General features: G+C 39.7%; 2 protein-coding genes and 2 long non-coding RNA genes across 4 annotated transcripts in view; 2 read left to right on the top strand and 2 right to left on the bottom strand.

The window, feature by feature from the left end:
* LOC307169983 overlaps positions 1–24,301 on the bottom strand; it is a 553,579-nt gene that overhangs the window by 484,977 nt on the left and 44,301 nt on the right. The gene's annotated exons all lie outside the window — the stretch shown is intronic.
* The window catches only part of LOC307169929 (uncharacterized protein), a 251,796-nt gene that overhangs the window by 26,399 nt on the left and 201,096 nt on the right, over positions 1–24,301 (top strand). The window lies entirely within an intron of this gene.
* Positions 1–24,301, top strand: part of LOC307169974 (uncharacterized protein) — a 50,477-nt gene that overhangs the window by 10,705 nt on the left and 15,471 nt on the right. The window lies entirely within an intron of this gene.
* LOC307170312 lies at positions 1,313–2,451 on the bottom strand. Its single transcript, XR_013823345.1, has 4 exons — positions 2,375–2,451; positions 2,165–2,245; positions 1,936–2,034; positions 1,313–1,433 (listed from the first exon to the last, which is right to left on the bottom strand). It is a non-coding gene; the product is annotated as an uncharacterized lncRNA (long non-coding RNA).

Below are 24,301 nucleotides of genomic sequence, written 5' to 3' on the forward strand. Positions count from 1 at the left end.
CTGTTTGGTAACATAAATAGCATTAAATAAACTTTCAAAATACATTAGCCATAGCAGAATAAGAAATTTAAATATTACACTGTTGAGGTTATTTAAAATTTTGTCTCGTTTCAAGGTTAAATAAATTTTGTACCTGCATGACATAAACTCCACAGCTGCAACCATCTTGCTGTATGCTGTGGTTCAAGACACCATGTGTCCATGTCACATCCACCCAGTCGGTCTTACCATGAAGTTCCTGCCGCATTTTGAAGTATTCTCTACATGCGTATGAGAATTGTATGTTATTGACTTTATAACCAGGTATCATTTCACTAAACTGTCACCAAAGTTGATAATAACACTACTTAATAATGTACTGTGTGATCATAAAAAAGAGAAATATTATCATACAATACCTGAATCTTGCAGCAGCAAGTTTAGATTCTTCTTCTTCATCTATCCCTTGGGGATCCACCACAAAGACTTTCTTCAATTTCTTATTGAGATACTGTAAAAACATTTAGTTTGGTTAGTTTAACATTTAGTTAGTTTGTCTATGTACATAAGTAATTAACTATGATTTGAAAATGGTTTTACACACCAGAAATTTCCAGTGGTTTTTATGGACTTGCATGAAGCCAATCATAGCATCATATTTGTCAAAGTTGACCTGTAAACAAGATGAAATATTATTAAACTTGTCTTTCTGACCTTTTTAATTTTGCACTAAATAACAACTGTAAAGTCTAACCTTTCGGAAACTGTGCCTTGGCAATTCAGACCTCTCCCCAAACACAACCACACCGGCAGAGTAGTGGTTCAATAAAAAAAAAATGTCTTCCATTTGGTTGTGAATTCAACAGTGCTTGGATGTAACTTTCAATAATCTGCAATTATTAAATAAAATGAAATGTATTACCTTAAAATGTATTATAACAAATAAACTAATATTTGTCAATATCTTTACTCATTAGCCTACCAGTAGTGATAGTAAAACTTCATGCACAGTATAGTAACTGTTTAACATTATATTAACATGAATATATATCCACAGTATATGCATCAAACATGTCATTTTAATTATAAGATTAATCACTTTCTGTATACTGTATATTGTCCTTTCAAGTACACAAATAGCTTCATGCGTTGTTTCACATAAAACTCTACTAGTACAAATATTAAAATGCATCCTAAAATGTTTGTTAAAATGTACCATTTTGGCATTTAGTGGTGGTTGTAATTAATTAATTAATTGTTGATTTATAATCATTATTTATGTAACTGGAGTATATCAATGTTTGGTACTGTAGACATATGATTACCTCCCCTTTCAACCAGTTGTGTGGTTTCAGGCTTTTGAACTCAGTCAGACGGAGTGTATAAGAGACATCCTTGTCAATTGATTGAATTACTGCAACCACAACTTCGCTGTCTTTCGAATTCCAAAAAGCCTATAAAAATTAAATTGGAGAGAAAGAGAATCAAGATTCACTGCACACCAATAAATTCCTTTGTGCTGGTTTTACTTTGTGTCCATTTTCATTAACATATACAGTATAGACAGTTAACTTTATAAAGACTTTGTATAAAGTATTGCTTACTTTATACTAAGTTCCACAACCACACATCATGTATTTATTAATGTCTAGAAGTACAAAGCTGAATAAAATGTATTTGTATATACTTATAGTAACAAGAATTCATCCGTATTTTTATATTATTTTTTTATGCAGAGATGTAATCAAGTTGTTTTGTGTTAAACAGTGAATGTTTCAAACAAACACATCAGCGGTGTCGGCCGGAGGTAATAACATTTACAGGGAACATAGAAAGGGAATTTAAGTTGACAACTCAACTTAAACGTAACTACATTTTCATGTTAGTGGAATTAACCTTAACAGAAGTACATTCACATATACACATAATATAACATGCACATTTTTTATGTTTTACCTGTATAATGTCCTCATTACGTACATGACTTGTGGCCTCAGTGACAATGTCCGTTTCTGGCTTTCTGGACTTTGGCCGTCCGACGGGAGCTTTTGATGTCTATGATGTGAAAACAGAAGAGAGGCAACATTTGCATGTTGTTGTGAAAAACTTTACTAATGTTAGGGTATTTATACACTTTAAAAAGATGTCGTGGCCTTGAATTTGCCTTAAGTTGACTTAGTCTTACCTGGGAAGTGTCAGACGCAACTCTGACATTGTCAGTCTTCTTTACTGTCGACTTTGGCCGTCCGACAGGAGCTTTTGATGTCTATGATGTGAAAACAGAAGAGAGGCAACATTTGCATGTTGTTGTGAAAAACTTTACTAATGTTAGGGTATTTATACACTTTAAAAAGATGTCGTGGCCTTGAATTTGCCTTAAGTTGACTAGTCTTACCTGGGAAGTGTCAGACGCAACTCTGACATTGTCAGTCTTCTTTACTGTCGACTTTGGCCGTCCGACAGGAGCTTTTGATGTCTATGATGAGAAAACAGAAGATAATCAACATTTGCATGTTGTTGTGAAAAACTTGACCAATGTTAGGGTATTTATACACTTTAAAAAGTTGTCATGGCCTTGAATTTGCCTTAAGTTGACTTAGTCTTACCTGGGAAGTGTCAGACACAACTCTGACATTGTGAGTCTTCTTTACTGTCGACTTTGGCTTTCTGACAGAATCTTTTGATGCCTACGAGGACAGGCAGAAATTAAGGATGTGATGCAATGTGTAACAATTCACTTTCTTGTTAATATTATAAATACTTATAATAATACATTGATTTTGTATGTTCATGTAAGTAATCTTTATTAATGGCCATACTACTCACCTTTTCTTTAGGAGAAGGTACAACTTCTGGGGTATGAAAGTACTTGGTTTTTTTTTCTTTTCGGTCACACACGCTCTTCTTGGCCCATTTTTCCTCAAAGTCCTCCAAACTGTGTTGTTTCACATTTAAACGCTTCTGCAACATTCTGTCTGGAAGGTCATGTTGCAGAATGTGTTCTCTGTACCTTCCCTGCAATGACGCATACATTTTTTGTATAAATGTTGCTGGGCGATGGTACAGTTTTTTCTGCAGGATTTTGTCTTTGACAATACAGAACCAGTTTTCAGCATGACAGTTTGTGTCATGTGTTTTCTGTAGGTCATCTGTGATAAACTCTCTGTCTTTGAATCTTTTCAAATCACCAAGCATTATCCCTGACCAGAGTGGAAAAATTGGCATGTAGTCTTTCATCAGAATATCCAGGATCCCTGGACAATGATATTTGTTACTGTCAATTTCTGTTTCTTCCGCAGGATCTTGAATAGACATGACAGCCTCAAGTACAGTAGTAAACTCTTTAGTAAATGGTGACCTGGCCAATATTGTGTTTGCCTCTGGAGGGATGTAGTCGTCCACTGCCTGTTTCTCATCCAGAGCGTCTTGTGGAATTTCTGTTCCACGAATGTGGTCATGGAGTTTTTGAAGAGCCTGATTTACACACTGTGTGTTTGATTTGGTGTAAAAGACATGGCACATGCACTCAAAAATGTCTAATGCCGTCTTCAGACTTGTGGTGTTCATTAGTTGTGCCACACAGTGAGTAGCGAACTCTTTCAAGCCCTTGTCTGCTGTTCTTCTGCCAATTGCTCCATGGACTGCCTTAATTATATGGGCAGAACATAGGTGAAGAATAGTTAGTCTCCTGAAGTCTGCCATGGTGTCGTTTCCTGTAACTACATTGTAGCTGTCCTTTAGGTAGGTATGTATGTCTTGTTTATTGAAAGACAATAGGACACTCTGGATGAGTGCCCAACTATAGTCGGTTTCAACCCGGTGTATGTTGTAGACAGTGAGTTTACGTAACTTTGTTACAGTCTGATGCAACCAGAAAGAAATGTTTGGGATTGTGTGGTCATTTGTAATCATTTCAGACACAGGAAGAGGAGGCTTGTCTTTTCCATGTCCTGGTAGGTTGATGCTGTAGTACAGCACTCTCTTTGCCTGACTTGGAACTCGACTCACAACCCCTCCAGTAGCATCCAAATACAGAGTAACAGGATTTCCTTTTCTAAGATGTTGAACAAGGATGTCCAGTCCTGTCTCAGTATAAAGATGCACTCCAAATGGATCCACTTGCAGATGTTGGACATATCCTGGCCAAAATCTGTATGACAGATCTGTGTCTTTCATAATTTTCTGTGTCAACATCAGCTCTAGGATCACATCATCATGCAGTCTGCAGCTTTTTTTAATTTCACTAGAAATTACTTTAAGTATGTTTTTATTTAAACTTCTAGTGATGTTTCCAGCCATCAACTCAGGAACTGGTGTTTTCCTGAGATTTTTGTAGTACACATTGCTTACTCCTTGTACCACTTCTTTGGCAATCTTGCCTCTCTTCTGGTAACTAGCTGGCCGGGACCTTCTCTCCGGTTTCAAATGTGTTACCTTACCAATTCTTGTCACCTGAATTGGAATTTGTTTGTCACAGCCCAATGGTTTGTGTGTAATACGGAAAATATAATGCGCATTGCAAGTTTTGAAGGAACATGATGCCTTAACTGTCATAAATGGACACCGATACTTACGACTGTGAGTGACCTTTAAGTGCTGGTATTTAAAAACAAGTGTGCAGCAGGGATTTGTTTTCCGAAATTTTTCATAAATGACATGTGTCCATGATTTTTGCAATTTTCTGCTACCCGGCAAAGGCCTTATCTTTCTCCATTTATGTGTGGATATGTACATTGTAAAGGACTTGGGTCCTGGCCTTGTGCTTCTATATGGCTTCTTTTGATGTTGCGGTTGGTAAGCAGATGCTGCTTCTACATTGTGCTCTCCATGGCCGTATCCATCGTTGTCTCCATCATTGTCTGTTACAACAACAGGTGACAGATGGGCCGCAGATGTTGCATCGCGCTCTCCATCGTGCTCTCCTTCATTGTCTTCATTGTTGTCAGTTACAACAACAGGTGATAGACAGGCCCCAGATGTAGCATTGCGCTCTCCATCGTGCTCTCCATCACAGTCTCCATCGCTGTCTATTACAACAAGAGGTGACAGATAGGCCGCAGATGTTGCATTGCGCTCTCCATCCCTGTCTCCATCGCGCTCTCCATCGCTGTGTGTTAGAACAGCAGGTGACAGATAGGCTGCAGATGTTGCATTGCGCTCTCCATCCCTGTCTCCATCGCGCTCTCCATCGCTGTCTTCATTGCGCTCTCCATCGCTGTCTCCATCGCGCTCTCCATCGCTGTCTCCATTGCGCTCTCCATCGCTGTCTTCATTGCGCTCTCCATCGCTGTCTCCATCGCGCTCTCCATCGCTGTCTCCATCGCGCTCTCCATCGCTGTCTCCATTGCGCTCTCCATCGCGCTCTCCATCGCGCTCTCCATCGCGCTCTCCATCATTGTCTGTTACAACAACAGGTGACAGATAGGCCGCAGATGTTGCATCGCGCTCTCCATCGTGCTCTCCATCACTGTCTCCATCGCTGTGTGTTAGAACAGCAGGTGATAGACAGGCCGCAGATGTTGCACCGCGCTCTCCATCGTGCTCTCCATCGCTGTCTCCATCATTGTCTGTTACAACAAGAGGTGACAGATAGGCCGCAGATGTTGCATTGCGCTCTCCATCCCTGTCTCCATCGCGCTCTCCATCGCTGTCTCCATCACTGTCTCCATCGCACTCTCCATCGCGCTCTCCATCGCTGTCTCCATCGCGCTCTCCATCATTGTCTGTTACAACAACAGGTGACAGATAGGCCGCAGATGTTGCATCGTGCTCTCCATCGTGCTCTCCATCACTGTCTCCATCGCTGTGTGTTAGAACAGCAGGTGACAGATAGGCCGCAGATGTTGCATCGCGCTCTCCATCGCTGTCTCCATCATTGTCTGTTACAACAACAGGTGACAGATAGGCCGCAGATGTTGCATTGCGCTCTCCATCCCTGTCTCCATCGCGCTCTCCATCGCTGTCTCCATCGCGCTCTCCATCGCTGTCTCCATCGCGCTCTCCATCGCTGTCTCCATCGCGCTCTCCATCGCTGTCTCCATCGTGCTCTCCATCACTGTCTCCATCGCTGTGTGTTAGAACAGCAGGTGATAGATAGGCCGCAGATGTTGCATCGTGCTCTCCATCACTGTCTCCATCGCTGTGTGTTAGAACAGCTGCTGATAGACAGGCAGCAGATGTTGCATCGTGCTCTCCATCACTGTCTCCATCGCTGTGTGTTAGAACAACAGGTGACAGATAGGCCGCAGATGTTGCATCGTGCTCTCCATCGCGCTCTCCATTGCTGTCTCCATCGCTGTGTGTTAGAACAGCTGCTGATAGACAGGCAGCAGATGTTGCATCGCGCTCTCCAGCGCTGTCTCCATCGCTGTCTCCATCATTGTCTTTTACAACAACAGGTGACAGATAGGCCGCAGATGTTGCATCGTGCTCTCCATCGTGCTCTCCATCACTGTCTCCATCGCTGTGTGTTAGAACAGCAGGTGACAGATAGGCCGCAGATGTTGCATCACGCTCTCCATCCCTGTCTCCATCGCAGTCTGTATCGCTGTGTGTTAGAACAGCTGCTGATAGACAGGCCGCAGATGTTGCATCACGCTCTCCATCGCTGTCTCCATCGCTGTCTGTATCGCTGTGTGTTAGAACAACAGGTGCCGCAGATTTTGCATCGCGCTCTCCATCGCTGTCTTTATCATCACATTTTTTTGTTTTTATGAAATGTGTTCTGACTCCTCTTCTATTTTCAGTCCACACAACATAAAGCCATTTACGGTATTGTGCATTATTAATTCCGAACACAGCTATAGACAGTTCTGGCCATACCTCAGAACTCCATTTCGTTTTCTTCTTCGTTATGTTGACATCTTGGAACTTTTTTATCAGTTGTGCAAATCCTCCACATCTACTCCATAAATCACATTTCCTAATTTTTTGACCTCTCTTCACTCTACCCATGTCGACATGAAACACATTCTATGGCAATGTCTTGGTAATAAAGCTGCAATCACCTACTGTTCACGATTGATTTCAAAGCTTAAATGACAGCCTCAAATTTCAGCACGTGCAGAATGAGTGACAGTGTCATGTCTGGATAGCCTCCGATGTAATATAAATATTTTTTAACGATTTCAATCTGCATTAAACAAATATTTTTTAAATGTGTATGCTACATATTTGTATTTGAATCGTATTTATTTAAAAATATAAATATTTAAAAGAAATGCTGTAAGATATGTTTGGCGCAATTCCAAATAAGGCCATTTGGTGTCACCAACACAATTATTAGTGTGTGTCTGTGTGCATGTGTGTGATACAGGTATTCCCTAAGTTAGGGAGTCCAAATATCCACACAAGTATAGTAATATAATTAAATTTTGATCTTGTGGATTTTTCTTTTTTCTTTTTGTATGACAGGTAGGTTTATATGTAGGTTTCGTGTAATAGGACAGAATATACAGTTAGGAATATATACCTATGGAATATCCCTTGAAAAACATGAAAACCCAACATATGGAATCAAATTTACTTATACTCACCTTATTTTATAATTTAATTTTCTTTTTTTATTCATTGGAACCCATTGATATTGTAAATATCCAGCCCATATACTGAGAAATCTGTCAGTATTGATGATAGGTGTAGTTAAGTCAACCAAAAATATATTGACTTGCAATGGATTGGTTTGAAAAGTAATAGAAAACTCTCCTGAGACTCTATATTACCCTAAATATTCAGAGTAAGATAAAATAAGAATCACTTTTCATTATGCAATAAATATATTGCATAATGTATATTTCAAAACAAATGATGGTATTGTTTTCTAATATGTTTAGTATTTCTAATTTTCAACATAAACAGTTTGTAGTAAGTGACAGATTTATTTAGATACATATTCATTTTGAATAAACAAAATCATGAATACTTTTATTGTGGTCCAATGCATATGGAAAAATGACCATGTCAAAGCATATTTAAGTGCTTCCATTATGTAGTAAGTGTCATGTACCACACACACACAGAAATATCCAAAAACAGTTATTTATTAGGGTAATCCGTACTCACAATCCAGTACAGGCAAGGGTCAAAATCCAAACAAGTAAATCCAAGAACAAGAACCAAACCAGAAACAAGCAAAACAGACTTCCAGAAGTGGTGTGACATATAGCAAGGACTCCATGACAAACACTGAAACAGACAGGGTATACAGGTGCTGGTCATATAATTAGAATATAATCAAAAAGTTGATTGATTTCAGTAATTCTGTTAAAAAAATTGAAAATTGTACAGTATATTATATATACTCATTACATGCAAAGTGAGATATCTCAAGCCTTTATTTGTTATAATTTTGATGATTATGGCTTTCAGCTTGTGAAAACACTAAATCAAAATCTCAGAAAATTAGAATATTACATGAAATCACATAGTAATTACACAGTAATCCCATGGTCATTGAACCAGGTTTTGGTTCTTTTGGCAGTGTGGGCAGGTGCAAATCCTGCTGGAAAAGGAAGGAAGCATGAAGTGCTCTGAACATGTCCTGGTAGACGGCTGCGTTGACTCTGGATTTAATAAAGCACAGTGGACCAAAGTCCTCTTTTCTGATGAGAGCAAATTTTGCATCTCATTTGGAAACCAAGGTCCCAGAGTCTGGAGGAAGAATGGAGAGGCACACAATCCAAGATGCTTGAAGTCCAGTGTGAAGTTTGCACAGTCTGTGTTGGTTTGGGGAGCCATGTCATCGGCTGGTGTTGGTCCACTGTGCTGACCACTCAACGTAGTCATCTACCAGGACATTTCCAGAGCACTTCATGCTTCCTTCAGCAGACAAGCTTTATGGACATGCTGACTTCATTTTCCAGCAGGATTTGCACCTGCCCACACTGCCAAAAGAACCAAAACCTGGTTCAATGACCATGGTATCACTATGTAATTACTGTGTGATTTCATGTAATATTCAAATTTTATGAGATTTTGATTTAGTGTTTTCACAAGCTGAAAGCCATAATCATCAAAATTATAACAAATAAAGGCTTGAAATATCTCACTTTGCATGTAATGAGTCTATATAATAAACAAGTTTCCCTTTTTGAATGAAATAACTGAAATAAATCAACTTTTTGATGATATTCTAATTATATGACCAGCACCTGTATGTATATATGTATATATGTATATATGTATATATATATATATATATATATATATATATATATATAATATATGTGTGTGTGTGTGTGTGTGTATATATAATAGATATACTGTATATACACACACACACACATATGTATAACACACACATATATACTGTATATATATATATAGTATATACATATTGCCCAGACTTCTATATAAACAATGCAAAACCACAAGTTTATAAACATTTTATTTAACATTTAGTTGTTGTAAAAGGAAAAAGAGAGTTTGTCATAATGTCAATTGTTCCCCTTTACTGAATGAGTTTTACATCTCTCTCTTCCTAATAGCTAAAGCTATTAATTTTTTTTATTTGGTCATGGATTTTTCAAATACAAGGAGAGGTTGTGAAGGTTGTCCCCTGTCCTCCTCTGCTGAATGACACTGGTTTGTTGTCTCTGTCTCAATTTTGGACAAAGCTATTACAAAAAGAATGTTAATTTTGGACATGCAATACCCATTTCAGCCAGTAGGGGTAAAAATAGAGCAGTAGGGGTAAAAATAGAGGTTGTGAAAGTTGTCCCCTGTCCTCCTCTACTTAATGACATTGGTTAGATGTCTCTGTCTCACTGCTGGACAAAGCTATTACAAAAATAATGTTAATTTTGGACATGCAATACCCATTTCAGCCAGTAGGGGTGAAAGTAGAGCAGTAGGGCTAAAAATAGAGGTTGTGAAAGTTGTCCCCTGTCCTCCTCTACTTGATGACATTGGTTTGATGTCTCTGTCTAACTCATGGACAAAGCTATTACAAAAAGAATGTTAATTTTGGACATGCAATATCCATTTCAGCCAGTAGGGGTGAAAGTCGAGCAGTAGGGGTAAAAAAAGAGGTTGTGAAAGTTGTCCCCTGTCCTCCTCTACTTAATGAGACTGGTTAGATGTCTCTGTCTCACTGCTGGACAAAGCTATTACAAAAAGAATGTTAATTTTGGACATGCAATACCGATTTCAGCCAGTAGGGGTGAAAGTAGAGCATTAGGGGTAAAAATAGAGGTTGTGAAAGTTGTCCCCTGTCCTCCTCTACTTAATGAGACTGGTTAGATGTCTCTGTCTCACTGCTGGACAAAGCTATTACAAAAAGAATGTTAATTTTGGACATGCAATACCCATTTCAGCCATTAGGGGTAACAATAGAGGTTGTGAAAGTTGTCCCCTGTCCTCCTCTACTTAATGAGACTGGTTTGATGTCTCTGTCTCACTGCTGGACAAAGCTATTACAAAAAGAATGTTAATTTTGGACATGCAATACCGATTTCCGCCAGTAGGGGTGAAAGTAGAGCAGTAAGGGTAAAAATAGAGGTTGTGAAAGTTGTCCCCTGTCCTCCTCTACTTAATGACATTGGTTTGATGTCTCTGTCACACTGCTGGACAAAGCTATTACAAAAAGAATGTTAATTTTGGACATGCAATACCGATTTCCGCCAGTAGGGGTGAAAGTAGAGCAGAAAGGGTAAAAATAGAGGTTGTGAAAGTTGTCCCCTGTCCTCCTCTACTTAATGACATTGGTTTGATGTCTCTGTCTCACTGCTGGACAAAGCTATTACAAAAAGAATGTTAATTTTGGACATGCAATACCCATTTCAGCCATTAGGGGTAACAATAGAGGTTGTGAAAGTTGTCCCCTGTCCTCCTCTACTTAATGAGACTGGTTTGATGTCTCTGTCTCACTGCTGGACAAAGCTATTACAAAAAGAATGTTAATTTTGGACATGCAATACCGATTTCAGCCAGTAGGGGTGAAAGTAGAGCAGTAGGGGTAAAAATAGAGGTTGTGAAAGTTGTCCCCTGTCCTCCTCTACTTAATGAGACTGGTTTGATGTCTCTGTCTAACTCATGGACAAAGCTATTACAAAAAGAATGTTAATTTTGGACATGCAATACCCATTTCAGCCAGCAGGGGTGAAAGTAGAGCAGTAGGGGTAAAAATAGAGGTTGTGAAAGTTGTCCCCTGTCCTCCTCTACTTAATGAGACTGGTTAGATGTCTCTGTCTCACTGCTGGACAAAGCTATTACAAAAAGAATGTTAATTTTGGACATGCGATACCGATTTCAGCCAGTAGGGGTAAAGGAGAGGTTGTTAAAAATGCCCACTGAGGCCCCCTACCGAACTGCACTGGAATCAAAAAGCTATTACAAAAACACACCCTCTGCGTTTTCCGTAAAAAACGAAGAAAAGGTGCACTTTCCCCACGGTCCCTTACTCGCATCTCTGTCAAGAGCGAGCTTTCCAGGCGAAACTCACATTGCGGCGGCTTTTGAGGGAAAGTGCTTATTATATAGAGCGAAAATACGGAAAATTAAGCTTGTGAAACATTGTTAGCCTTGCCTTTTTAGAGGCAATAGGGTTTAAATAATTTTTGGCCAAGTCGTTTAGGAGGTATTGCCATTTTTCAGCGAATGTCCGGGGAATATCGAAAACAAAACTAACTTTACCCCGCTGTTCTATTCAATGAATTGGCCAAACGGGTTTGCAGAATGGTTTGAATCGCATGGCGATTCACTCTGAATGATTCATTAAAGGAATAGTTCTCCCAAAAAATGTAAATTCTGTCATCATTTACTCACCCTTGTGTTGTTCCAAACCTGTATGAATTTCATTCTTCTGCTGAACACAAAATATTTATTTTGAAGAATGTGGGTAACCATTTGATGGGCCCATTGACTTCCATAAAATGTTCAATAAATTGTAGTGGAAAAAATAATATTATCTGGCTACAGAAAATCTTCTTTTGTGTTCAACAGAAGAAAGAAATTCATACAGTTTTGGAACGTCTTGAGGGTGAATAAATTATAACAGTTTTATTTATTTATTTATTTATTTTTACCATGAATCGTTTGGTGCAGATTTTCACTAGCAACACAATAGAGAGAACCAACCAATAGAACCGATTCTTTACTGACAGTCATTTGAAACTAAACTAATGCATTGTCTGCCAGTGTTGAAGGTCTTTATTAAGCTGAACGAGTCTTTACTGCAGATATAACAATTTTAGACCTGAATAAAAAAAAAATAATAATACAAGAATAAGTTTAAAGTATCTGTGACTTATCTTTTTTTTTTTTTGGTAAATGTTTTGATAAATCTTCCTAAAATTAGATACAAACTTGATTTGTTGCTCTACTGTGAGATCTATATATATTGACCCATCTGTTAATAGTAGAGCTACAGTATTTTTGAACACTAGATAGCGCCTGTCTAATAGTTTAAACATGTGGTATTATGGCACTCTAACTCCAGGGGCCAAAAGTAATATGTTCAAAAAAAGTAATTATGATCGGATTTCGGCTATCGTATTGGATCAAATCTTGAAAATGGTTGTTCAAAAAAACAAAAACAAAAAAAAAGATTCAGAAATAAGATTAGATAAAAAAAAAAAAAAAAATCCAATCTTGGTTTTGAGATTGGGATACTTTTTAATCCTTTAATAAAAAAAATAAAAAAACATGGATTATACTGATCCCAGCAGAAAAGGGTGGATTTCAGGCAGGCCCGGCTGTAGAATGAAATGACTGAGGGGGCATGTGAAATTGTTAAGGGGGCTTAACTTTATACCATCAATGAACAATACACACTGATAACTTGCTTAGTAAAAAAGATAAGCCAGCGTCATTTATTATGCATATATTAACCCTTTCACGCTTAATTTTAATATTCTAACTGACTCCCCATAGTGAATTTTTTCAAGGCTGTTATTTTAGAACGTTCCCCCTTAATGTTTCCATGGCGACGTGTCATATTTGTCACGTGACACACCGCAGCTACAATAACACTGACAGATGTATCGCTTTTATTTCCTTTTCCCTTTTTTTATTCAAAATATTCACAAACTTGCTTACCATGTCATCAACTATCTAATATTACGATTCTCAAAAATGTGTATGTGAGTGTGTTTGGTCATTCAAAACCCTTTATAAATAATCTTGATCTTGATCTATAACGTGAGATGGGCGCCACAATGTGAATGTTTTTTGCGCCGCAGTTCAGAGAATCCTGTGAGTCATCAGTTTCTCCCGAAATACATGCAAGAAAGTGGCCGGTGTCGGTGAACTGTGAGAAGAATAGAGTAAACTATATAGTTACTTCCACTATGTTTGTCTGATATGAATAACACACGTCGGCAAATTATATTTGAATATATTGTTATTGCTGCTTCCACAGACATCAGTGTGTATTTTACAAACTCCAAATGTATTGTTTTACTAGTGCTTATGAGTATTTAAATGTCTGAAACCTAAAATAAACATTATGAGGTTGAAAACACAGCATAGTTGTGATATGACAGCGCTGAACGCGTCCGACTCTGGCTCAGCGCCAGCCAACGCGCGAAAGCAGTTGAATCTGGCAGTTATGTCGTCGCTGAATATTCTAAATCCCATATATGGGACTGTACCACTCAAAAGGTTAAAGATTTAATTTGTAACCATGAATACAAAAATGAAACTGAGGGGGCACAAATCAGATCTGAGGGGGCAATGCCCCCTTTTGCCCCCTCGTGGCGCCGGGCCTGATTTCAGGAACATTTAAAACTGGTCAAAAATGCAACATTTGTATCATGTAATACACACACACTTAAAACTGGTCAAATATGCAACATTTGTATCATGTAATACACACACACTCATATTTTTATTTTGCTTTTGATTAGTTTAACTGTGAAAGTAATACATTAGAAGTAGACATTAGACCTTTCGGTAACCTAATCAAATAGAAATGTTGGCGCCATTAAATAATCCCCAAACAGCTGTAAAAATCAAACAAAAGTAATATATTTAATTCAAAGTGATTTATCACTGTTTCTAAACTGCATTGACACAATCATAAGAGATTAACCAGTCAAAAGATCTTTGCAAGTGAACACAAAGTTTTTTTGGTGAACGCTATATAGGACATTTTTTATTTATTTATTTTTCATCTCATATTTTTTACATCACCATGTCCCTTTGGGGGTTCCGTAGAGCACCAGTAATCCACATTTGGTAATCAGAAAAAGTGTACATCCAGATCGGGGTGATCCAATCCAATTTTGCTTTGAAAAAACCGGCACTAAAGTAAGATGGATTACCTGATCCTGGATAGCAAAACATGGGATTTCCAAATCCAGATCATTCTGATCCAGATTAAACTTTTTGAACAACTGGCCCCAGGAGGTCAGGGTTTATCTGGTTATCATAGCCTTGTTAGGCTCTGCAGTTATACTGTAATTTCTCCATTTTACAGGAAAAAGTCCTATCTTTCCATTGATTTTTTTGTGTGTGCTTTAAACAGTGTAAAATAGACGTGTTTTTCACTGTCTGCTAAAAAAAAGTTTTAATTTAGAGAGATCAGTCATGTGACATGATTCATGCGGTTGGCGTTTGTCATGCTACATTGCTAGTGATTGAAAAAAAGTTTCTTAATGTTTAAAACAACAATTACGCTAATGAAAAGTGTTATCACTTTAAGTAAGAAACTCCCCAAAATTGATGAAAACAAAATAAATCACTTATGCATGATGCACTGAAAATCTTGCAAACACATCAATATTGCAACTGGCAGTCAATAAGGCATTGCATTTATTTTTAAAATTAATAACTTGTTTGTGTCTTTGCTTAAAATATAGATGAACCTAGATAAGAATAGTGGAATCTTCTTAAAAACAGTGAAGTGTTGCTGGAGGTGCAAATAACACTGAAACTAACACCTATTATCTGCAGGATCACAGCATGAGTATGAGGTCATGGAAACATAGGGAGATGCAAATACTGCTAAATATCAATCTTATATTTCACATGCACATAGTGTATGATACGTTTTAATATTTCTCATTCACACAGAAAAATCTCACAGAGAGTATATCTTTATCAAACATTTTCCGTTCTGTACTTTATTTTGCAGTAAAACATTGTTTCTCATAAAGAGGAAGTAAAACTGTGGAAGTTCTTGAACCCCACAAGATTCACAGAAATACACACACACACTATTCACAAGAACACACACTCACACTATTTATTCACACCTCAAGACGAGCAAACAGTGATGCACATTAACCACAAACGTCCATTAATAAAACACATTCTCTTGCTCTCAACAGATGAAACCACATTTCTTTCCAGATCTAAAGCTGAGGCCTTCTGTGGTTTGAGTCTGTTGAATGCAATACTGTAAAATACACCAAAAACATCTCTTTGCTGCTCATATTTATCATGAAATTAAACGTGTACTGTTATTCTGCAGTTTTATGTATATCGAGCAGTGACTTTTGATCTGAATGCATTGATAATGTGCGGTTAGGACATATAAAATGGATGTTTAACCTCAGCTGGGATTTCCTGAGCACACACAAAGTAAAACTGGAAAATACCCTGCTTAAAATAAATACTTGTGAACAAATATCTGAGCAGTTCCATGTGAGCTTTAACATCAGGACCATAGAGATGGTGTTATCTATGTAACTTTGCACTCTCCCCATCTATTTGTGTTAAATTCAGTTAATGTATTATAAATGTCTGGTAAATGTGGATTAGTTTTAGGCTTCAGAATCCAAAGTTAATTTTCAAAGCACTTAAATTAAATCCAGGTAAAGTCCCATGATGCTCAACTATCTCTGTTATTTTTTTTATTTTTTTATTTTTGAGCTTTTAACCTTAACTACAACTGAAACACATTAACATGCAGGATCACAATAAACAGAAAATGTAAAAATAAAATAAAAATAAAAATTACACACAAAAACGCATTTGAGAAAAAGTAGCATTAATGTTCAGAGTTTACATGCACTTAAGAAATGGGTTTATTGCAGCAAGAAATGTGGTGTAAGTGTCGTGCTAACCTGTGTACACAACAGCTGATATCAGTAATTGGCTTTAACCAGGCGGTCAGGGTTTTCCATTATTTTGAAGGTACCCCCGGGAGCCGCCATTGGCTAGCGGACCCCCCACCTGCTGTTAGCATCCCATTGACTCCCATTCATTTTGGCGTCACTTTGACAACGAATAACTTTACATCTGAGGCGTTTAAAGACTCCATTTGTCCATTATTTATTTCTAAAGAAACAAGAAAATGTATAAAAGACTCCATTATCTTGTAGCTTACGTTATGGCCCCGTAGAAGCATTTTTTGTAAAAATAGGCTAACGATTGCGTCATAACCCGCGACTCTCTGTCGCACAGTAGAGAGATTACCGTATGGACAGGAGGAGAAGCTCGCGGGCAATCGGGGAGACGTGGAGGCAAAGTGACAAAATAATTAATCAGAATACCTAGCAAAAGCTTCTCCTGCTCCAAGCTCATGGACAGCTCCTACTCACGCTCTCCGTCTCTGCAAGTTTCAGAAGGGAATGATTCAGATTTCTCTTGGCACAGCCACTAGAAGACAGACGGGTTGCTCACGTCACATCTACGTCGTCAAGCTTAGTTTGAGTCTGCGCAGTACGCTCGACCCCCAGGAAGTAAGAGCTTCTATTTGTCTTCACTTGTCTTCGTTGAATCCAATGGGGTCGCTGTGTCCAGTTTATATACTGTCTATGGCTTTAACCAAACCTTTGTGTTACTTTAGTTATCTCACACACATGCACTCTTCAGAAAACAGTAAGAACGCAGCTAATGCTTTTGCACGGCCATAATCTGCTACTAATGCAGTGCATGTAAGCATGAGCAATGCTTTCAAATCTTTAAACAGCTTGGTTGCAATACCGGCTTTCTAGTGTGCATGAAAACTCTATTGATAAGAACATTAATAATGAGAAAAAAGCCTCACAGAGTGTTTTATTAACGTCTGGTGACGACGCCTGCGTATAACACCTCATCCTCCTGTTTAACCCTCTGAAAGAAAACACACACAGAACATACAGAGACAAATTGTCAATATTCATAGTATGCAATGCTAAGTTTAGTAAAAATTGCTAATAATAGAGCTAACATTGAAACGCTGAAAAGAAGAGAAAGAGAAGAGAGGGTTTTTCATAGTTAGTGCCTTTGTTTATGGTTATGGATTAATTAAGTCAGTGGCAGATTTAGGCACAGGCATACGCTAGGGCTGCTCGATTAGGGCAAAAATCATAATCATGATTATTTTGGTAAATATTACAATCATGTTTATGAGTGGGCCATTTGACCAAAACCTTAAATGAGTAATTTATTTAACAATTATAACGAGATACATGAGAACGACGACACTCTATATATGAGAACGACGTACATAGAAAACATGTCGTAATGTACCCTGAGTGTAAACAGCCGCATTCATCATGAAGCGTGCAAGCTATTTGCAAAGATTAAAAAAAAAAACAGCTTTTTACTGACCCTTGTTTGTAAAGCAGTCTGGTGAAATGATTCGCGCAAACATGAAAGCATTGCTGTTGATCGTGGGGAATATTCCCTTCGAAAACAATCTCAGCCACTGCGTCTTCAGCGGTTCGGATTTAGGAACATCAAAATGATGCTGTGTTCCTTATTACACCCAAGAACAATCAATCGCTTAGACGCCATTCTGCTCATAGACAGTGCTCCAACGTATCAACAATGACCGCGCAGACTATGATGATTGACAGCTCGCTCACGAGCGAGGGCGGGTCTGTGTTGAAACGCTGCTGTCAATCAACAATCGTGGGAAGGGCGTCCGACCGTGTGACGTCACACGGTCGAACGGCTTGATTTGAGACGGGGGGAAAACATATAAGAAGATTTAAAAAAAAACACTGGATGGATTTTTATCATTTTATGATGGTTGTGTACAGGCACTGCCAACACACATTTCAGGACAATCAATTTGTAAAAGTTAATGTACCATTATATGACCCCTTTAAAGCTACTGAAATCATTCAGTCAAGAGCAGTAAGTGATTTTCCTTGTCTTTTGTTGTTTGATTAACATAAATGACATGGGCTGCATCAGGTTTATTAGGCTACTGTCAATTTAAGGCTGAATGCACTGATCCAATATACTGATACACAATCAATTTCCCCCCAACGTTTTACATTTAAAGGAGTCATAACCTTGTATTACCTTGGATACACAACGCGCTATTATAGTCTTTCAGGCCCTTCTAAAAAAGAAAAGTGGAAAAAAAAATAAACACAGAGCTCCCCGGACCCTTATTTCTGAAGGCATTATTGTCTCGCGAGATCTGATGCGATATTTTGGCTGTCGTGGACGGTCATTTTAATAATGCAAATGAGGGGCGCGTTGATTGGTGGCAGGAAGGATGGGGGTTGACACCGCAGGTAACGCTTTAGCATGGCGCAAGTTTTGAATGAACCCGACCTGGCCGCGACCGGCTTCCCGGCCAGTGTATAACGTTAAGTATGAGGCACCGTTTAGGGCTTAAATCAAACTTCATTCACGCACATATGAAACACGCTTGCATACATACTAAGTAGTCACACATACATGTATATGAACTCTCCACGCACATACTCATATGAGACGTGAGCACACACACACAAACTCGCGCACATAACTTACTCATATATGACTTCCCGCGGCATAGGTCTGCGGTGTCCATTTATGGTATATCCTGCACCGTCATGACGTCAAGACGGGGCTGAAATCAAAATCTCGTATTTGAGTGCGCGTGCACGAGCGCTGGTTTATTTACCCTGAGGTAAACAAACGCTTCACTTTTAAATATCGGCTGTGTATAATCGTTAGGCAATCATAACATACATTGATTCTCGTGGAAAAGTGAAAATTGCAGGTTATGACTCCTTTAATGATGTCTTGTCCTGACATGAGGGTGAGTAATTAATGACAGAAATTTACATTTTTGGTGAACTATCCCTAACTTTACGATGCGTCGGAACTCCCCCGTCAGAACGCGGCTCATTATTGGCCAGCCTCTTCATCAGCATCACACACATGCATCGTACGCCGGTCTGTTATTGTAGGGACATCGACTCTACAGTTTCACGACCACTAAAAATGACACGAAACAAAACAAACTATTGTTGGTTGCATTCCATGTCAGTCAAACGCCCTTGACCAATTAAAGAGTCCAGACCTTCTGCTATTAGTCTGAAGGTCTGGCTACGCGAGACTAGTGTGTGGTGTGCTGTCTTGGTCACATCACAGCATTTTTTTTTTATTGTCACATTTGTGGTTTTGCAGATTTAAAAAAAATCTGAAAAGATTATGAAAAAATCTTTTAGTGTAGGCAAGCCTGTCCTGTCTCTGCACATAAAGTTAATCTTGCTTTTTTTCTTTATTGACTGCTATCTGTAACACATATAGTATAATTACATCCTCATGATGACACATAATTATTTTTAACTAAAGATGGCTAAACTCTAAATATTAGAGCTACAGTTCTGTCATATAGGCCTACACAAAAATACAATTTATATATGATAAAAACAAGATAAAAAAAAAGGTGATTCGGGTGGTTTTCAGTACATAAGGATGGGCCATGTTTGAATGAACTAATGATTTCTTAAGTGCCACTGCACAGCATCTCAAATGGTGGTTTGATCATCTAAAATGCCTGTTACAAAGTCGTCAAAGTGACTCAGTATAATTACCTCCCAGAAATCATTTGTCTTCTCAAAGATCTGGCATCCGCCTCTGAATGCAAGATAACTTGACCACATTTATTGTGTCGTTTGCATGCTCTGAGGCGCAAGTAATTTATCATGTATGTAAAAAGTGCCACAGTGGCTTCTCCTACAGCAACTTACATTTTTCTTTTGCCCTTTCCACCTGGCATTAAGATGCATTTTGGTCGATCGGAGCACAAGTGGACGATGCTAAATACAGGTGTAAACGGGGTCCAAAACGTATTGAGCTTTTCCACTTTTACCGCTTCCAGAGGTAGTTGAAAACTCCTTTGACCGGATTGCTCTCGTAGTGTAAAGGCTAAAGTGGCCGAATGTGTTCAAACAGCCACAAAATACAGTCTACTCTCGGTCTACCTAATGCGTAAACATTATGGGAAGTGCTATAGCCAGATGGGATGTAAACTTTGTCGGCTGAAGACCCAAATTTGGTTTGAAGATGAAAAACGTACCAAGCACAATGTTCTCTCACTATTCCTTTCTAACACACACTCACAGCGTTCGGCTGGTCTTGCGTCTGTCAGAGCAGAAACTAAAGCTGATGCTCTCTGTGTGTTTTTGCGTTGTCTCCGAGCGCATTCATATCTAAATTGCACAAGCTTATCTTGTTCATTAGTTCAAAAGATCTAAAAAAAACAAAAAAAAAAAACAACATACATTACCCACCCATAGAACCTCCCCTTGAAGAAATCAGGACAAAAGTGGTTGAAAATGGACAAAAGAGACTGAATAAATCCCCAGGTGTAAACGGGTATGTGTCTGCCTCGTCTACTTGTGATCCGATCAACCAAAACGCATCAGGTGTAAACTGGGCCTTTGTGATATTTGGTGCCAGTTTACCAGAAAGTGACGGTTTTGTTCTCTTGAACTCATTGGATGAAACTGGTGCTTCATTCAGAAATGTTTTATGTGATATTTTAATTTTCAATTCACAACTTGACACTGACATGATTTTTAATGTTTTATACTGTAAGCTGTTAAAGAAATACATTTGTATAGAGTGCAATCTAAATATACGTGACCTGAGTTTATTGGAGTGCTGAATTGCAGATCTGGTGATCTCCACATCGCTATGATCAGATCTTTCTTAACTGATGTTTTCTCAGCGCTGTTATTTTTGTTGCGTGTTTATTTTGTTATTGAGAGGAGCATGCTGTATATACAGTATATACATAATCATCTAATATATAAATATTAATTTAAATGTCGCTTTCAGCAATGTGGGCAGCGTCGGGATGTTTGTGAGTATATTGAGACATTAGGGCTAATAGACACATGAACTGCCCCTGAATCTCAAGTGCTTGTGAAAGAGGTTTGTCTTCGGCTGCTTTGTGAAAGTTGTGATAGTGTCAGCAGATTGGGGGTTTGGGAACTAAACATTTGTTTCACACTTTTTTTTTTAAACACTCTTGACTTTGGGTTAACTTCCCATTTATATATACATACGCATGATCTTTTCTCAGAACTAGCTTCACTTTTTTTATATAATTTTACCCACTTAAACTGGTACGGCACTAATCAGCAATTGAAGTGAATCAAAACCTTTCATTCAAGTTATACATGAATTTTGATTATGTGTGTATAATCTTTTGATTGTGTGTATAACATATGACATTAATGTGATTAATGTCATATGTTTAGTTTTTTAGTAACCCCCACTATAATCTAAACTAGTTGTATTAGTTTTAATTTGATAATAAAGAAAATGAGGAAGTATAGCCATTTACACTTATACAGGAAAACACTAAACACATCTAAATGTGATTCTGCTGATTATGACACAGATGACAGTCATAAATGATCTTACCGATTTCTGTGTGTTTCTCTTGTAGAATGTTGGATCAGCATAGGTTATCTCTTCATCACGAGTCTCAACTGGAAACAACAATAATAGATGCATTAAATCAGCAAAGTGGAATCACTAAATCAGTTTTCATCCTAAAAATAATTTTTTGAGATTGTGATGGCCAGGATTTGTGCAACACATAATTAATTCATTCATCTTTGCATTGATCAATAAATAAAAGGCATTACGATATTGGTTTGGTTTAAGATCTTTATTTGTCATTGTAAGTCAGTGCACAGGCTAGTTATTTGGCTTAAGGTTAAAACATTAAAAACAGTTAAAATTCCTCTTTGGCTAAAATGTGATTTTTAAAAACAGCTAAAATTGCTAAAATCATTTTGTATTTAACATGATTTGAAATGTTTAATTCCTGGTGTGTTGTGGGAGTGGACCAGCCGAGTGTCAAAGAGATTTAAACAGGAAGTTGATCTTTTTATGGGAATTCTAAAGGAAATGAGACTGTACTAACTTTGATGAATCAGAGCGGACATCTGACATACTGTAGGAAAATGTGATGTCTTGATCAATGTGATTTTTGTTTAATATAATTATTTTTGCATTAACTTAAACTAGTGCAAAAAATGCCCGTGCAAAATCAGTTTTTGTGTGTGTTTTTAGTAATTGTTGGTTTGGTGTGATTGAATGCTCATTGTTACAATTACACAGCAAAAGTTCAGTGACATTTTTATTTGTGCATGGTAGAAAGCACAACATGAACTCTGAGAAAACGCTATGCTTGAGGAAACAGTTTGTGAATAGGCTACTATAAATGATGCCAGTGAAAGAGACTGTGAACGCATTGAATAGGATATGTTCCCTTACGAGAACGTTCTCTCGTACTGCGTTGAAAAACGCATTGGGAAAACTCCTTTTCTCGAGAATATTGAAGCCTTTATTTTAAAACGCATTGCTGCAGCATAAGCGAGAGCATCAAGCTCGCGCGAGCTAGCTGATAGGCTGTGCTGCAGGCAACTGCACGAACCAATGGCGAGAGAGCAGAGGCGCGCGAACCAATCAGAGAGCTTGGCGCCCTGCCATACTCGAGCGCGCCAAATAGGGCGTGGCAGGAGAGTATAAACACAGAGAAATCTCGCCATAAAACAGATCTAATCTCCTTCAGCTTCGAGACTCACCTCTTCGCTGAAATCTCCAGAGAGAAGCCGCTCGTCGTGGAAAAGCCCCTCAGCGGAACAGCTTCGCATCTTGGCAGATCTTCATTGCATCGCCGGCTGAGCGTTTCCCTGTGGCATCCGACGAGTATCCTTTTTTTGCTATCTCACAAAGAGCAAATCGCTGTTTTCACAGCGCGCAAACGGCGTTGATTCAAATGCCTGTTTGTGATTCCTGCGGGGTTTCCCTGCATGTGTCTGATAGACACACACTGTGTGCTGTCTGCCTCGGTCCTGAGCACACCGAGTCAGCGCTCACTAAAGGCGGCTGTCCACACTGTGACAGCATGACCATGGCGGTTCTCCGGTCACGTCTCACCCTCGCTACTTCAGAGGGTGAACCCGCTTCACTTCCGTCTTCGGCGCCCCACGAGCCCCGTAGGAAGAAGCGACGAGATCAGAGGATCCCTGAAAGCGGTGAGGTTGAAGAGCTCACGCCGGGTCTCTCCCCGCGTGCTTCGCCCTCCCCCCCATCTCCGGTTCTGTTCGCGAGGAGCGATCAACGCCCCTCTCTCGAAGCGGCGGGACTCGTTTCCTTTGGCGGATCCGCGGAGGATGATGACGCAGTTTCTGTGGCGGCATCTGAGAGCGAGGAATGGTCGGGCTCTGCGGACCCCACCCCCTCCTCTCTGTGTGATCGTCCTGACGCACGTGCGAGCATTTACGCCGAACTTTTCCGTGTCATGTCTCGCGCTGTCGACGAACTAGGACTCAACTGGCTTTCCCCAGCTGAGCCTACGAGAGGCCGCCTCGACGAGTGGTACCTGCCGGGCCGCCAACAGGCCCCCCGTCAGCGCGCCGCCCCTTTTCTGCCGGAGGTTCACGAGGAGCTCACTAAAAGCTGGCGCGCGCCCTTTTCAGCGCGAACGCGCTCTTCAGCTTCTCATACTCTCTCCTCTGTCGACGGCGCTGAAGAGAAGGGCTACGTGTCTCTTCCCCCCATCGAGGAAGCGGTCGCCGTTCATTTGTGCCCTCCCACTGCAGGCAGTTGGAGGTCTAAAATGGCGCTGCCTTCTAAGCCTTGCAGGGCTACCTCAGCTTTGGCCGCCCGCGCCTATACCGCCGCTGGCCAAGCTGCTTCGGGGATTCACGCCATGGCTACACTTCAGGCGTTCCAAGCAAAGCTCCTCCGCTCCATGGATGAGTCAGGCCCTTTCCCGGACACCCTGAAAGACCTCCGTAGTGCTTCAGATTTGGCGCTTCGGGCCACGAAGACCACCGCACAAGCTCTCGGCCGCAGCATGGCCAGTTTGATTGTGCTTGAGCGCCACCTGTGGCTCAACTTGACGGAGATCAAGGACGCAGATAGAACCGCCTTCTTGGATTCTCCGATCTCCACTTCTGGTCTCTTCGGCCCATCTGTTAACGGCTTTGCGGAGCGTTTCACTGAAGCACAGAAGGCTTCAAGTGCTATGAAGCACTTTCTCCCCAAACGCTCCAGCTCGGCTTCACGGCGTCCCAAGAGCGCGCCGCGGCCAGAAAAGTCAGTGCCTCAGGTTCACCAGCCCCGCCCAGCGGCTGAAACCGGTCAGCACCTAAAGCCGGCGAAACGGTACCCGTTCCCCAAGCGCCAGGGGCCCAGG

Source organism: Squalius cephalus, assembly GCF_949319135.1.
Source record: "Squalius cephalus genome assembly, chromosome: 13".
NCBI lineage: Eukaryota > Metazoa > Chordata > Actinopteri > Cypriniformes > Leuciscidae > Squalius > Squalius cephalus.